Source organism: Mustela erminea, chromosome 8, assembly GCF_009829155.1.
Source record: "Mustela erminea isolate mMusErm1 chromosome 8, mMusErm1.Pri, whole genome shotgun sequence".
NCBI classification, from domain to species: domain Eukaryota; kingdom Metazoa; phylum Chordata; class Mammalia; order Carnivora; family Mustelidae; genus Mustela; species Mustela erminea.
In genome coordinates, this window is record NC_045621.1 from 87,938,274 (window position 1) to 87,953,545 (window position 15,272).

The window sequence follows — 15,272 nt, forward strand, 5'->3', positions numbered from 1 at the left end:
TATAGAAATGAACACTGGAAGCCCCTTGTTTCCCCCACAGGTCTCTCTAGTGACTCTAGTGACGTCGATATCCCTAATTGTTCCGGACCCTGGGACCAATCCAGAAACAGAGGGGCTGGCTCATGTGCACTCTGCTTTTCACCAGCCTTTTGTTCTCGAGTCCCCACGATCTCTAGATTTGTGTGACTATGGGCCACCTCCAGCCCATCAGCTCCTCTTCCTATAGCTGGGAGTTCCCTGAACTATACCAGGTTTATGATGCAGAAGGTTTGAGTGAGACCTTTGTGGCCCTGTGCCTGGGGAGAGTAAAGGCACCTGCGGGAGTCAGGTCCCCCATGTGCCTCTCATTTGAGAACTTCCTGCTGGACCCAGGATGACAAGGCGGAGGATGCCCCCTGAGACCCAGCTTTCAGGGAACTGACACCCCAAGTGAGGTGGACCTTGGCTTCCCTATGAGTCCCCCAGAATTCCCCACGGGGGGCTCTGTGTGTTCCCACAATTCACAAACTTGGGGAATGATGCCAGGGTGTTTGGATGCTGAATACAGTGGCTGTCCCTTGCGCAACTCACTCCCGCACACCCTGCCCATAAGCCTCCGAGCCCATACCCCTTGTTGGCTGAGGCCTGACCGTACTTACCATGCCATCTTCCTGGGGCAGCTTTTCCCCACGCTGATGCGTTGATACCGCGATTCTGACAGTGCTTAACTTCAGATCGTCTATAAACCACCTTACCGGACTAGGTGCCTTTCCCACAGTCATGAAGCGTTTTGTCTCATACCCCACACAGCCTTATTAATGCCCAAGACGGGAGTCCCAAATCCCGTGAGATTTGACTTCATGATCCCGCGAGATCTGGGTCGTGATCCTGGGACACCTGGTGTCAGAGAAATGCACACCGGGTTTTGGAGCAGAGTGGACCCTTTTAACCTACTGTGTTCCTTAGAAGTACCCTCCTGTATAGGTAAAACTATGGGTAGGACTCCCCCTAGTCCCAAGCCGTAGGAGCCCACAGAGCCTGGCTTCCACGTCAGTTCACTAAAGCCTGCACTTTCCTCCCTGCCTACCTTTTGCTCTCAGGCCTGCCGTACTTAATAGGCTTGTATGTACAAGGAAGCCACAGGCCCTCCTGAGACCATCTTCCTCCATCTTCCTGGAGCAAAGGGATCTTTGCATTGCAGTCAGGTTGTCGTGGGGGAAAACCTGTTTGAGTTAGATCCTTGGAAAGAGACTCAAGGCTTCCGTGGAAGTCAAGTCACCCAGGTGCTTGTCATCGGGAGACTCCCCGGCCCAACCTGGGAAGAATGGTAAGGCTCTGGACTTCTGTTGCAGGGTCGTGGAGCCCAGCCATCAAGAAAGAATTCTTGAGATGTTATATGGTACAACTTAGTAAGTTTATGTAAGTAGAATAGCATGGGGACAGGACCCATGGACAGAAAGAGCTACACCTTTGCTCTGTCAAGCTGGTTGTTAGAAGTTTAGTACTCAAGGGCAGGGGGCGGGGATATGTGCATAGAGTATCAGATCATAAATGTCACCTTCGAATTTCTACTGCTAAACCTACTTTTACAAGATTTCTCTGCTGCTTATCATTCAGTTCAATATTATCTGTTGGTGAGAGTTACAGGCAGTCATGAGACCTTTAAGAATGTAGCAACCAGTACATATTTGATCCTTATCAGAACTAAGCCAGCTATAGGTCAGCCTTCCACAGCAGAAGAACATTTTTCTGTTCAAACATAGTCCTTACGCCAAAGAGGCACAATTTTGGGTGGCATCAGTTCCATGAGATCTGGCTTCAATGGATCAGGGCATGTGTTTTGGAGTAGGGTGGACCCTGGCATCATTTTGAGTCCCCCAGAAATCTCCCCTGGGAGTTCTATTGTCCCCAGAAGCCCCAAACCCTGGGGACCCATCCTAGGCTGCCTGAAATCTAAGCCAGGGTGGCTTGTGGTGCATGCACACTAAGCTCTAGAAGTCTTCCCCCAGGCAGGAGCCCCACTTGGGCTGTTGGATTAGGTCTGCCCACCAAAACGACTTCCTGAGGAAGCCTTTCCCTGCACTGTGCCCTTGATGTGGAAGTTCGAACAGTAGTTACTGTCAGACTCCATATGGCCCTGTTCAATTTATGTGCACTAAGGGCCAGTCTTGTCATAAAAGAGAAAATAAAATAAAAAATAGAGATGTATAAATTTACCAAAATTCTAGTAACTACCAAATGCAATTACTATTACATTCATTTTAAATTAGAATTATTGTAAGATTGTGTACTACAGTTTATTTGATTTTTAGCTTGGATTTTATTGAGCACCTATATGGCCAAATTTTCTAGGTCCTAAGGATGCAGAGATAGGTAAAACAGAACTCCTTTGATGAAATAGCTTATACAATTGTATGAATAAACAAACAAGTAAACCAGCAATTAAAACAGTATATTTAGGACTTTAGCAGAAATATGTCCCAGATGGTACAAGAGTATAAAAGATGGATTCATAACCAGCTTTGTTTAGCATTTCAACATGCTTTTGAGTAATAATATAAAAAAGTTAAGAAAATGAATTTTAAAATTATAGCTTTTTTACTAAACCAAACAATTCTCCACTAACAGGAACTTCTAATTAAAAGAAGAAAAATAATTCTTAGTGTTAACACATTTTTTTATATTTGACTGACAATATGATGATTATCAAGATCTAATAGTAAATAGTTTTATGATTTTACATTGGTTATTTTAGAAGCACATAATCATATTCTAACATAGGTAATTTACTTGATTTTGGTAAATTGGTCAGTTGGTGGTTTAGTTTATAGCTGAGTAATCCTGGGATGGGTCAGTCAACTAATTATACCTTATTAAAACACATAAAGAGATACTTACCATAGGAACAAGTGCAGAGATCTTAAAAATTACCAGTTTGGGAGGATAGGAGAGCCATATTTCTTCCTACTGCCTTTGAGATGTTTTACTTCTAGGCTTGGAGTATGGAGTGGTTTCCTGGCCTGTTTTGAGGGCTTTGCATTCTGTAGCCCTTGGTGCAAATGGGCTGAGTAGTTTCAGCATCATAAACAAAGGACATGACTAATCATTTACTATTACCTCTAAATGTAGGGAGCCCCTGCTGGTCTCAGGCTTTCCTGCTACTTTTGAAATGATAATAGTAGGGTAGTCTCTTGACAGAGTCCTGAAAGTCTATAATTTTAGATCTAGAAAGGGCACTAAAGATCATTAACCACACCCTCTTATTACAGATAAAGAAACTGAGATTCTTAAAGGCAAAGTGACCTTGCATAAACTCTGAGCATTGGGTGGTTGCATCACCTGAAGTAACACTTATTACCCAGAGTCCTTTGCCAGGCCTACCCTTCAGTCAGGAGACTTCAGTCTAAGAACAGCATCCTCCAACTCCACATTGTAGAGACCAACTTTCAGTTGATGATTTCTTCTTCTCTAGCCCTTGAATACTCCTAGGTCCTAGGATAATTGAAGGGGAGGGAAACAAAAACCCTCTGGTAGCTTAGAACGATAGCCAAGAGGCCTGAGATACCTCTTCCTCCTCCAAATACCTGGGGCACATTACCTCAAAGATAACTGAGGTTATACAATAACTATAGCTATAGTCTCTCACAATGAAAACTTATGTATTTTGTACACACCTCTTTGTTAGGGAACTAAGCATTCAAGTCTATGACAAAATGTGTTTAGAATCTCTGATCTAGAACACATTCATTTTTTCCACAATTCTGAGATACACAGAATTTTGTAGGAAGAAAACTATGATGCAATCGAGGGAAGATGCTTGTTTGTTTTGGCAGCTTCATGGTTGGTTTTAGCCAACTTTTTTATTTAGTATTCTGTAGTTGCTTAACACACACTTAACTGGTCTTATTGCGGGAGGGGAAAAGGGAGGTTCTTGTAGATTTCCAAGGAAATGTCAGAAAGGCAAAATATGGCCAGCATTATCCAATTTTTTTTTTTTTTGTGGGGGGCAGGGTTTTACTGGATGAATAACACTTTCCTTAAATAAGCATCTAGTCTCAGGTTTTTCATACTGAGAACACCGAGATTTCAGTTTGAAGACACTCTGAAATCCTAAGAGTAGCATACCCTCACCACCCTCCAATACCTAGCTTATTTGTATAAGCAGAAGGATTCACCTCTCCATTTTAGATGGCTAGATGTTTGTGGAAGGTCTTAGAACTGCTTTGCCTCATTTACTGGGAAAAATCAGATGTAGGAAGTGTCCTTTAGGGATACTTTGAACTTGAAAAATTACACACTAGTACACAAGTCAAGTCTTAACACATTTAACATTTGCTTATTGAAAGCAAATTCATCAAGTCAAATATGATTAAACAGGTTTTACTTTTTTTCCTTCACAAGAACATAAAAAATATGGAAGGAGAACTTAACAGGAAATTTAAAAAAAGGAAACACAATTTTTCCTTTTAGTAGTCCTTGGGTAGTAAGGACAGAAAAAGTTGTACTGTTTGTTTCTTTGGACAGGGATTTTGGTCCAGTTTTGTTTGTTTTTAATACCTGCTTCTGTCTCTCCCTCTGTCAGATAGGCTTCCTTCTGGCCGCCACCAATTGCTGCTCCACAGGGGAAGATACTTGTTTCGTTCAGAAATTGTTGAAGTGCTTACTGTCATTTTATCTTATTTTTTTTTAAATATTTTTAATTAAGTTCAGTTAATTAACATATAATGTATTATTGGTTTCAGAGGTAGAGGTCAGTGATTCAAGGGTCTTATATACACAGTACTCATTATATCACTGCCCTCGTTAGTGTCCATCACCCAGCTACCCCATCCGTCCTACTCCCCTCCACTCCAGCAGCCCTCAGTTTGTTTCCTAAGATATAGAGTCTCTTATGGTTTGTCTCTCTCTCTGATTTTGTCTTGTTTTATTTTTTTCCTCTCTTCCTCTGTGATCCAATGTTTTGTTTCTTAAATTCTACATATGAGTGAAATTATGTGATAATTGTCTTTCTCTGATTGACATTTCACTTAGTGCAATACCCTCTAGGTCCATCCATTTCATTACAAAGGCAAGATTTCATTTTTTGATGGCTGCATAATATTTCATTGTATATACATATCCTACCTTTTTTTTTTTTAAGATTTTATTTATTTATTTGACAGAGAGAGATCACAAGTAGGCAGAGAGGCAGGCAGAGAGAGAGGAAAGGAAGCAGGCTCCCTGCTGAGCAGAGAGCCCGATGCAGGACTCAATCCCAGGACCCTGAGATCATGACCTGAGCCGAAGGCAGCGGCTTAACACACTGAGCCACCCAGGCGCCCCCCCCCCTTTTTTTTAAATAGCATATCTTTATCCATTCATCTGTTGATGGACATCTGGGCTCTTTCCATAGTTTGGCTATTATGGACATTGGTGCTACAGACATTGGGGTGCAGGTGCTCCTTCAGATCACTACGTTTGTATCTTTGGAGTAAATACCTAGTGGTGCAATTAGTTGCTGGGTCATAGGGTAGCTCTATTTTCAACTTTTTGAGGAACCTCCGCACTGTTTTCCAGAGTGGCTGCACCAGCTTGCATTCCCACCAACAACGAGGGTTCTCTTTTCTTTGCATTCTTACCAACATCTGTTGTTTCTTGACTTGCTAATTTTAGCCATTCTGACTGATGTGAGGTGGTATGTCTTTGTGGTTTTGATTTGTATTTCCCTTTTTCACCCTTTTTTTTCCTGTATATTCAAGCAGAATCCTAAATGGACTCAATAGTGAAGTATTTGGGATACCTACTAAATTTTACTCTTAGATTTACTTAAGCTAGTTGAATATAAATGTGGATATTCCTTATAGCTTGATGTATGAAGATTAATAATGTACCTTGCCTATTCATTCCCCTTCACCTCCTATCACCTAAAAAAGGTTTTCCCAAAAGAAAAACTAATTTTAACCAAAACATAACATAATGTCTGGAGTAGTAAAGGTTGGCGATAATATTAAGTGTTTCAAGTTAACAAGAATTTTATATCCAGAAAATAGAAGTGACACACCATAGGAAAGATACAGTATCATGCTTATCCAGGATTATTAAAAAAAATAATAATGTCTCCTTGATTTACAAAAATACCACTGATCTAAGAGTAAATAAAACAGGCTCTTAGCCTACCCTCAGGGGGTATTTTTGTCTGTCTTCAACATACTGAATATCCAATATTTGATTTGTAGGGTCAGCCTAACAATTTTTACTGGTTACTGTGATGATATGAAATGTTTTCATTTCTCAGGAACACCATTTGTATTTTTGCTTCTGTGGTCTGATTTTGAGGCATAAGAAAGAATATTTCCATTCACATTTTTCTGTCAGAGGGACACTAATCCTTGATAACTCTTACAGAAATCAAATTTTATAAGTAATCATTATCAGCCTACTTAATCACATAGAGGTGGACTCAGCTGAAATTTGTTGTTTATCTAAAACTCAGAATAGTATGAGTAGATATCACAATTATATTAATAATTACCACCCTTGAGATTTTTAAATAAGTATGATATGAAAAATTGTGCCAAATTTTGACTAACTTGGCTAGTTCGAGTTTGACTTACAGTAACTCATGACACTTGAAAATTTAGCCCTTTCTTTGCCACTAGTTTCCTCGCTTGTATTATTTTTCCAACTATGGCATTGATAATTATATATAGATAGATCCATCTGGACAATTTGTTGGGAAAAATAGATGTCTAGGGAAACATCAATCTTAAAAGTCTAAAGTTTTCCATAAAACAATTTCTTCTTTCTGTTACAGTTCTCCTTTTACACATTTGCCTAAACTTATATAAGTTTATAACCTGTATAGATATCTTTTTTCTCAGGAAAAAAGAGTGATACTACCGTAGTAGGGACATTTTTTTCTGGTTACCACCTGAGTGATGAAGCATTACCTCATTAGTATTAAACAAATTTCCTTGGGTGATAAGAAGCCATTCTATTATGAGCACAACCTGGCTTGCCGTAACACATTATTGTTTTCTTTGCCCTGGCCTACCATGTTAACTGGAGGTCATTATTTCTATCTCCTTTGTCAATTAGGGCATATCATAGAATGTTCTGATCCTGTTCTCCCTATGACCCGGGAAGACATCATCTCAGCCATCTTTTTCTGGATTCTAAACTGCAAACCTTATGTTAATATCCTTTCATAAAGTTTGGATAATACATTATGCCAATTACAGCCACAGAAGGTTAACCCGATAATTTAGTCATGTTATAGTTGGCCTTATCTATCCTATGATTGATTGGATGCTTGAGTTGATTCAATCAGACATTGAAATTGTGAAAAGGATAAGGCCATTCACTTTGCATAAAATTGCACTGTTTTTAAGCCTTTAAAATTGACACACTTTGAAAAGTGCCCTACATTATAGATTTTCCTTTGTATAGGTGCCAGTGGTAACTTTGCTTAATTCTGAGGGAGAAAGTAGAGTAGGTGGAAAAGGATAGCATGCATTTAACAATCATGTTGAGTGATTTTTCAGTTCATTAAGCCTCAGAATTTAAGCTATTCTAAATAAGACAAATGTGTTCTCTCTCTTCCAACATGTAAAGGATAATTATTTAAAATTACTTTCTTGGCTATTTTCTATATATTTTAACATTATGAAAGGTGAATGAGTTAACATTTTTGAATTTCAATTGTTAACTATAATAATCCATCACTTTTGTAGAGTATAGCAGTGTGTGTGTTGAATGAGGGTGTGTTTGCATGTATGCTTACATGTAGGGAAAATCTTTTCTGCCCATACCTCTCAAAATATAACTAATAAAATTAGAAAATACTGTTCATGGAGTTTCTTTTCTAATGGGTAAATTCTACTATGAGTCTTTGAAAAATAATATTCCTTGAATAAAATGGTTTTTACCTGGGAAGCATTGTCCTTAAACATATAAATTTATTGCAGGGAAAGTTTCAATGCAAATATCTCTGGTGATCTACTCTAGGTAATTAAAAACAATATTTTCATCTTAAAATTAGCTGATATCTATCTGTATAAGTAGTGACTCTGTCTCTTCCTCCTCATCAGCTCCACAATTGAGGGCACAATGGCCAGGTCACTTTAATTATGTTTAAAAAAATCTTAATCTACTCCTTTTCATTGCTCTGCCTAAAAATCTCTTCCTCAGATAACCACATGCCTTGTTCCCTCATCTCTTGGATTTTTGCTCAGTGAAGTTCTTTCTATCAATTCTATTTAAATGACAACATTTTACACCTAAACCCTTTCTGCTTCATTTTCCTCCACATCAGTTACTGATGCCTGCATACTATATTAATTTTCTCAGTTATGTTTTTGTGGTCTGTTCCCATTACTGTATAGACTACAAGAAATGAGGAAATATTAGCTTATTTGTTTCCCCTTGCATCTCCAGTGCCTGGATCTGTGTCCAGCACATGGTTAGGTGTTCAAAACATATTTACAGGAAGAATAGAAAATATATATATATCTTATTTTTATATTTTATAAATAACTTGATATTTACTGATTATTTTGCTTGAGCACTTATCACACAACTTTTCATTTTATTTACTTGAATAGTGTTGAAGAGAAAACATATTTCCATAAATTTGGTACAACTCGTGTATATATGTATCTTTGTACACACTGAAAGATTAAGGGCTCTACAAAATGTATTTGTGTTCTGGATTCCTTGTTGTAGAGCTTCCAGTAGTAAGTGGATTTCAGCTGCAGTATATTTTTGGTGTAATGATCATGACAGGATTTTTAAAAATTAATATAAAATACAGAGCAGTATTTCTTCCAAATCTAATCAGAGTTACTGCAATTAACTGGTTTTAAGTCTGTACTTCTTATTCTTCTGTATCTTTGGTTTCCTCTAAGGAATTTCTCAGAGCTTTTGACCAATTTTCAGATGTATCTTCTGCCTCTTTACACATCTGTATACGATGCGTGAGGGGAATAAAACAGCAAATAAATGAACATAGAAGCTTATTCATAGCTTTAGTGTGAAAAGTCATGGAAAATGATGAGCAAATGTCTCTGTACATTGATCCTGGCACTTAAAAATAAAAGTTACAATGCATTTAATTCTTCTGGTTGCTAAGGGACCTCTTTATCCAGAGTGCAAATTTTTGAAGCACAAAGCCTGCTATGTGTTCTTTTTATTGACCGATTTTCAATTTGCAAACATATATAAGCCCTGGGGAAGGGGAAAGTTTTTTTTTTTAATGTATCTGTATGAGGAACAAATCAGATCAAACTAATCTAATTCCTTCTGTGACAGAGTAACAGACCCTCTGGTTTAGAGGAAAGCAATAGATACAGATCTTTACTCCAGTCAGGTTTTTAATTCGGTCTTATAGGATATTAATTAGGGAGCAGAAGAGCAGGGTTGAGATCCTGCTATTAGAGTATGGGTGTGCTACTGCTTGGAAGGTCACACTCATAGAGTAGCTATTAATTGGTCCTCCCCGCTCTGAGGGATGGGAGTGGGTACTGAGTGCTGTTTCAAAATCTGAGTTCCATACTAGATCTTTATCAGTGATTGGGAGGATCAAGTAAAGCTCTTAAGTTCATGGATAACATCAAGTTGGGAGGAGTAACTGTCCTTATAATAGATAATTTAAATGACCTTCTTAAGATGAGGAAGTGAAAACACACAAAAAAGTATTATGGCCTAAGAAGAAGGGCAATTAAAAAATTCTGTACAAACTGAAAATGTGAAGTTGTAGGACAATTTTTAGGTAGTCCATAATGGGAAAGAACAGTGAAATTAGGCCACAGACGTGGTAATTTAAAATATTTACCATCTTTCCAAATTACTGCACTGCAAATAAGAATATGAAGATCTTGCTTTTGAGTAGAGTTTGACAGTCTCTATTCCTGTCAGTTTAATTACTGATCACAACTCAATTTTACAGACCCATTTTTATTTGCTGCTTTATGCTAGCCACACCCTTGGATTCATTTCTGCTTTACTTGAAGCTTTGAAAAGACTACCTGGAAGATGAAAACTCCACCTAGTTGCTTGCGAAATGGAATGCTTATCTGTTTTCCTTGACCCTATTTTGCCCCAACTGCTAATCTTGGTTTCTTTTATCATGCTCTCCTAATTTTTTACCTGAATATTGTAATCATTTATTTTATTTGTCTTTCTAGGTCCCATGGGAAAACACAAGCTGTAGGTGAGTTGTCTCACTTTGATTTATGGGGTATGAGTACTCTGGCTACTTATTATATTGGCAGTTAAGAACACTGTTCTTCCAGACTCATGGATGTCTGAATGGTTTGACTTCTAACCTCATCTCGGACCATGACTTGCCAGTTTTGACTGTTTGCCAAGACTTGACCCAGCACCTAACCTTGATTTCCAGTGTTTATTCATTCTTCATCTCCAAATTGATCACCTGGCTGCAGATCTCTGACATCCCATGGGCCACGTTTTTGGCTGCCCACCATGTGAATATTTTAAGTGGTATTTATTGGAGTTCTTTTCTTTTCTTTTCATTCTGAAAGTATTGCAAAACAAAAGCATCATAAAATTAAAACTGTGCAAAAAAGCATTTCAGATGCAGTGAAAATCCCTTAAATTTCCTCTGCCCATCCTATTGCACTAAGATATATTTTTTTAAAGATATTTTCTGATACAGTTTGATATATAATCTTCCAGGTATATATAGCTATAAAGTTTTATATATAATAATTCTTTAATCAAAATTATAGGTTCTACAACTTGCTTTTTCATCTTGTATTAGCCAGTTCCCTTTTGATGAATAACAAACTATTTCTAAGTTTCTCCTATTATAAAAAATTATATACTGTATCCATATCCTGATAAATTTGTCTCTGGCACTTAGGTATATATTTTTAGAATAAATTTATTAATATGTGGCTGATTTTACTTGAAAGAAACCATGATGGTATCTTGATTACATAGTAGTCTGATTGCATTGTCTGTCCTAAAATGCTCCACCTTTTCGTTTATAGCTATTTTTTAAAATGTGAACCATTCAAGTTTTCAATTTCTTTTTAAAATAGTTTTAAAATTTTAAACTTAAAAAAATTAAACATAAAAATGTTTAACAATAATAGTAAATAGTCTATAACCTATATTTGGAAAAAGTATCAGTGATATCTGAAAACTTTCTTTCTGAAACTGAATTATGTCCATGATTAACCTTGTATGCGAAGGAGAATAAGTGTTCACGCTACTGTTATTTTCAGGGAAACTTCACTCGTCCTCCAAAATAACACAATGTTTCTTTCCTTAATTTCTTTTTTTCAAATATGTGTACATCTAAATTCAATACTTTGTATGCAAATACAAAGATCTTTTTTATAAGAAGAATCAATTAAAGATGTATACATCACTGAAAGATCTACACCTCTAACCAAATAAATTATGAACAAAAAGGCTTTGGAGCATAAACATAATTTTTTTTTTTTTCATTATGAGAGAGCAAACCTTTAGCAATGCCCCTGGGGTCTTGGTATTATCTATTAGAATGTGGCATTTCAGATTCAGACCTAAATTTCCACTTTAGCCTACTTCTATTTTGAAATTCAGCTGCCAAAATACCAGAAGTTTTCCTTAAAGGCTAAGATGTTAGGAACAACTTTCCTGTGGAAAAGAATACTTCTGTTATAAAGCTTTGGATTTTTTCGTTAAATAGAGATGTTTACCAGAAGTAAACATATAAGTCCAAAAGCTTGGAATGGGCTTAAAATTTTATTAGGTTTTCCCCAAAAGGGCCGTTTTGAGTAAGGTGGCTGGTGTAATCTGTACTTTTTAGGGAAAAAAAGAAATAAGGTAAAATGTACTGAAGAATTTTATCTGTACTTCACAACAGTGACAGAAAAAAATAAAATTGATTAAAGATTAAAAATAGAAATATCCTAGCAGTCAGAAGTAGACTTGAAAAGAAACACACAATCATAGGGAAAGGAACAAAGAAATCCTTAAAAATTATAACAGTATTATTCAGCTTTATAGAGCTTTCTATGTTTGTGAAGATGTACATGAACACTGTTCTTCATTTTTCTTCAAGGACATGGCAAGATGGAACTTCAAGACAAGTCATGTTGTATAGACAGGACAACAAAAGGAACAAATACAGATGGCTTTCTTTGAACACCAGTGAGTTAGTAAGGTGAACAGATATGAAACAATACTTAGAGGATGAAAACAGTATGAGGTCAATTTATTCTTGTATTGGATTCTGAATTTTTATTATTTAATTTGAAAAGCTTTTTGTGGGTGCACCTTAGATCCTGTGTTCCAGTTAATCAGGTCATTATCTCAAGGTTGTGGTATAGAGCCCTGTATCAGGCTCCTTGCTGGGTATGGCGCCTGCTTAAGATTCTCTACCTTTCCCTCTAAACCCTTCCCCCCCCCTTCTCTATAAAGAAAGAGAAGGAAAAAAAAAACAGTAAGTTTCTTTAAGAAAAATATCTAAGGTCAATAGATTCAAGAGTCTTTGCCTTTAGGAAGATATTTTTGGTTCTCTTCAGATTCCCCTATTAGTAATCTTTTTCTTTTCTGAACCCCTAGTGTATCTTACAAATCAGTATTGCTGGGCACATGTAACACTTTATTGCCCTTGTTTCTTACATATCTGCCTCCTTGCATCCAGAGCAGGCATCATATTATATTTGACAATCTGCAGTACATTTTAGAGTACCCAACATCTCATAAGCAGTAAAAACTGTTGATTATTTGCTGAACCTTAAAAATCCTCTGAATTAATACAAATACACCTGTCATAATGATTTTGATTAAATCACGTGTCTAAAAAACATTTATTTGGAGCCCATCATGTATAAAGCAATAATGGAGTAGTTTTAGAATATGTGGGAGAATAGTAGATGCCATACAGAGTGAATGAAACAGCTTTTAATTTTTTCCAGTCATTTCTCTTTTGAATAATAAAATTAACAATGTAAACACACATAGGCACACAATATACACAAACATGCATATATTATACTTTTATATATATTTGTATATGCATGTAGATCTAGAGCATTAAAATGTGTATATAAAATGTAGAAACCTATATAACAAACTGGAAAGTTTGGCCCTCAGACTGGCTGCCAGTTCTCAAACTGTTAGTTACTGGTCTGAAATGAGATAAAGTAATTGAGCCAAAAAGTAAATCAGAGATAGAACAAAGCACAATATTTAGTTGAGCTGACTTTAATAGCAAGGCGTTCTTGGTGAAGAAAGCAGTGACTTGATTTACATGCTGGCACAAGTTCCTGATTTTTGTGGTGGACCAGAATTTCAAGTAGCTCTGAAATATAAAATTAATGCATTTAACCTACATGCCAAAGCATCCATGCTGTATCCGTGAGAATGTATTTTTTACACCATAACAATGTTGACTGTGCAGCTAATTGCAAGGGAAGATGATTTGCTGCATTTATAATACCTCATTAGTACACATACCATGAACAACTACCCCAACTTTGTGATTATACACAAATACTAAAATAATAATTATATGATCATTACTGGAAAAATAAGCAAAAAGCACACAGTTGTATGTACTCATAAGCATGATAATGCATTCAGCCTCTTAATAATCAGATAAATGTGAATAAAAACTATAGTAAATGTCATTTCTTACCTATTGAATTTCCACAGTATTTAAAAATTAGATACTATTAACTCTTAATAAGGATATAGAGCACCAAGAACACTCATTCATAGGCAGTGTCTAAGAAGGTGAATATGTACAATACATTGCTTTGTTTGTCGTCCTTCACGACTTCTCAGTTCCACTATGATCTTAGCCTCCTTTGAATTTCTTTGGTGTCTATAATATTCAGCCTTCTTTATTATTGTCTATTTACTGCCTACTCCCTCTGAACCATGCTATAGTCTACCTTGTATTGTTGTCTTAATTCTATTCTGTGCTTATTCTCCATCATTTTCTCAAATAGGTTTTAATTTTGAGAGCAGAAAATATGTTTTGATCATGTATTTTATACATTGTTATTTTTAATCTCTTTCAAAATCTAGCACAATTCATTTTATATAATGCATGTTAGATTCATATTTGTAAGTGAGATTGAAGATTCATGATGCATTACTGGAAGTACAGAGTAGAGGAAACCAGTTAAGAGCTATGTGTCCAAAGGTATCTATTGCTTAGACACTCAGAGAATGAGGAACAGTGGTCTAGTCACAGATTTAGTTTATTCCTAGAATAGGAAAGAATGGAAAGGGAAACTTTCTTGCATATTCCTTGGGAGTGGGAGGAGCAGGATAGAGTCAGATCACAGAACTAAAAATGTAAGAGCAAAAGGAGGTTAGGGGTAAAATTAAGGATCAATTATTTTATCAATGAAAAATCTAAAGCCCAGGGAAATAAGTGCAAGGTTGCCCAGCTAGTTATTTGAAAACTCTCTATTTTTAAAAGGATATGGGGTATTTTTAAATAACAAATGAGAAAAGTAGAGCTTATTAATATTGGGGCATAGTTGAGATGTTAGCCTTAGAGGTGTAAGAGAAAACATGTAGCTTGGAGGAGATATTTGCCCAAGATGAGAAACAAGAATCTAAATGTTTAAAAATTCTAAGTAAATGATACTGCTAAAAAAAAAAAAAAAAAAAAAAAAGAGCTGAGCCGTACCTTTCCTCCACAAGTAGGAGCTAGTGTCATTTTAGAATAGCCAGCCATATTAGGCAGTATGCCCATTGTGTCACTGATACAGTCCTGTGATAAATTGGTAACTAAGTGCAGTTACTGGTGATACATCCCACTGACATCAGGATTCTGAGACTCCTTGCTATCACTTTTACTTTTTGGATGGTTGTATTCTGCTGAGTGGCCAGAATGAGTTTAAACTGGTGGCAAAGGGCTACCAATATATTGTGACTTCTTTAGAAACATGCTCAGTCGTCAAAGTCAAGTGGAGTCAATTGGCAGTCTTATTCTAGTGTACTATTACATATTCTTCTGTATTGTTAGCTAACAATAAAGATTGGATCAATTGGAAAGGGCTTAAAGCTTATGTCTTTAAGAGACTTTATTATAATTATTCTAAAGAGAGTCTTAGGAAGAGTTATGGATTAATAATGATTTCTGATAGGATGATTTTTGCTAAATATTCATATTCCTTAAATTATCTCAATCTTTTAAAAATTTACATACAAGCATATACATAACTGCAAAGTAAAAATAGAAACCATCTAAATTCAGCTATTTAATTTTTTTCTTTATGTAAAATTATGTGGTCACGTTTTGAGAGGCAGTTAAAAAGACTGATCATAGTAACCTAGGA

The 15,272-nt window shown here is 36.4% G+C and overlaps 1 long non-coding RNA gene across 1 annotated transcript; it reads left to right on the forward strand.

The window, feature by feature from the left end:
- Window positions 1-1,256: 1,256 nt before the first annotated feature.
- LOC116596949 lies at window positions 1,257-12,083 on the forward strand. Its single transcript, XR_004288381.1, has 3 exons — window positions 1,257-1,306; window positions 10,143-10,168; window positions 12,032-12,083. It is a non-coding gene; the product is annotated as an uncharacterized LOC116596949 (long non-coding RNA).
- The last annotated feature ends 3,189 nt before the right edge of the window (window positions 12,084-15,272 follow it).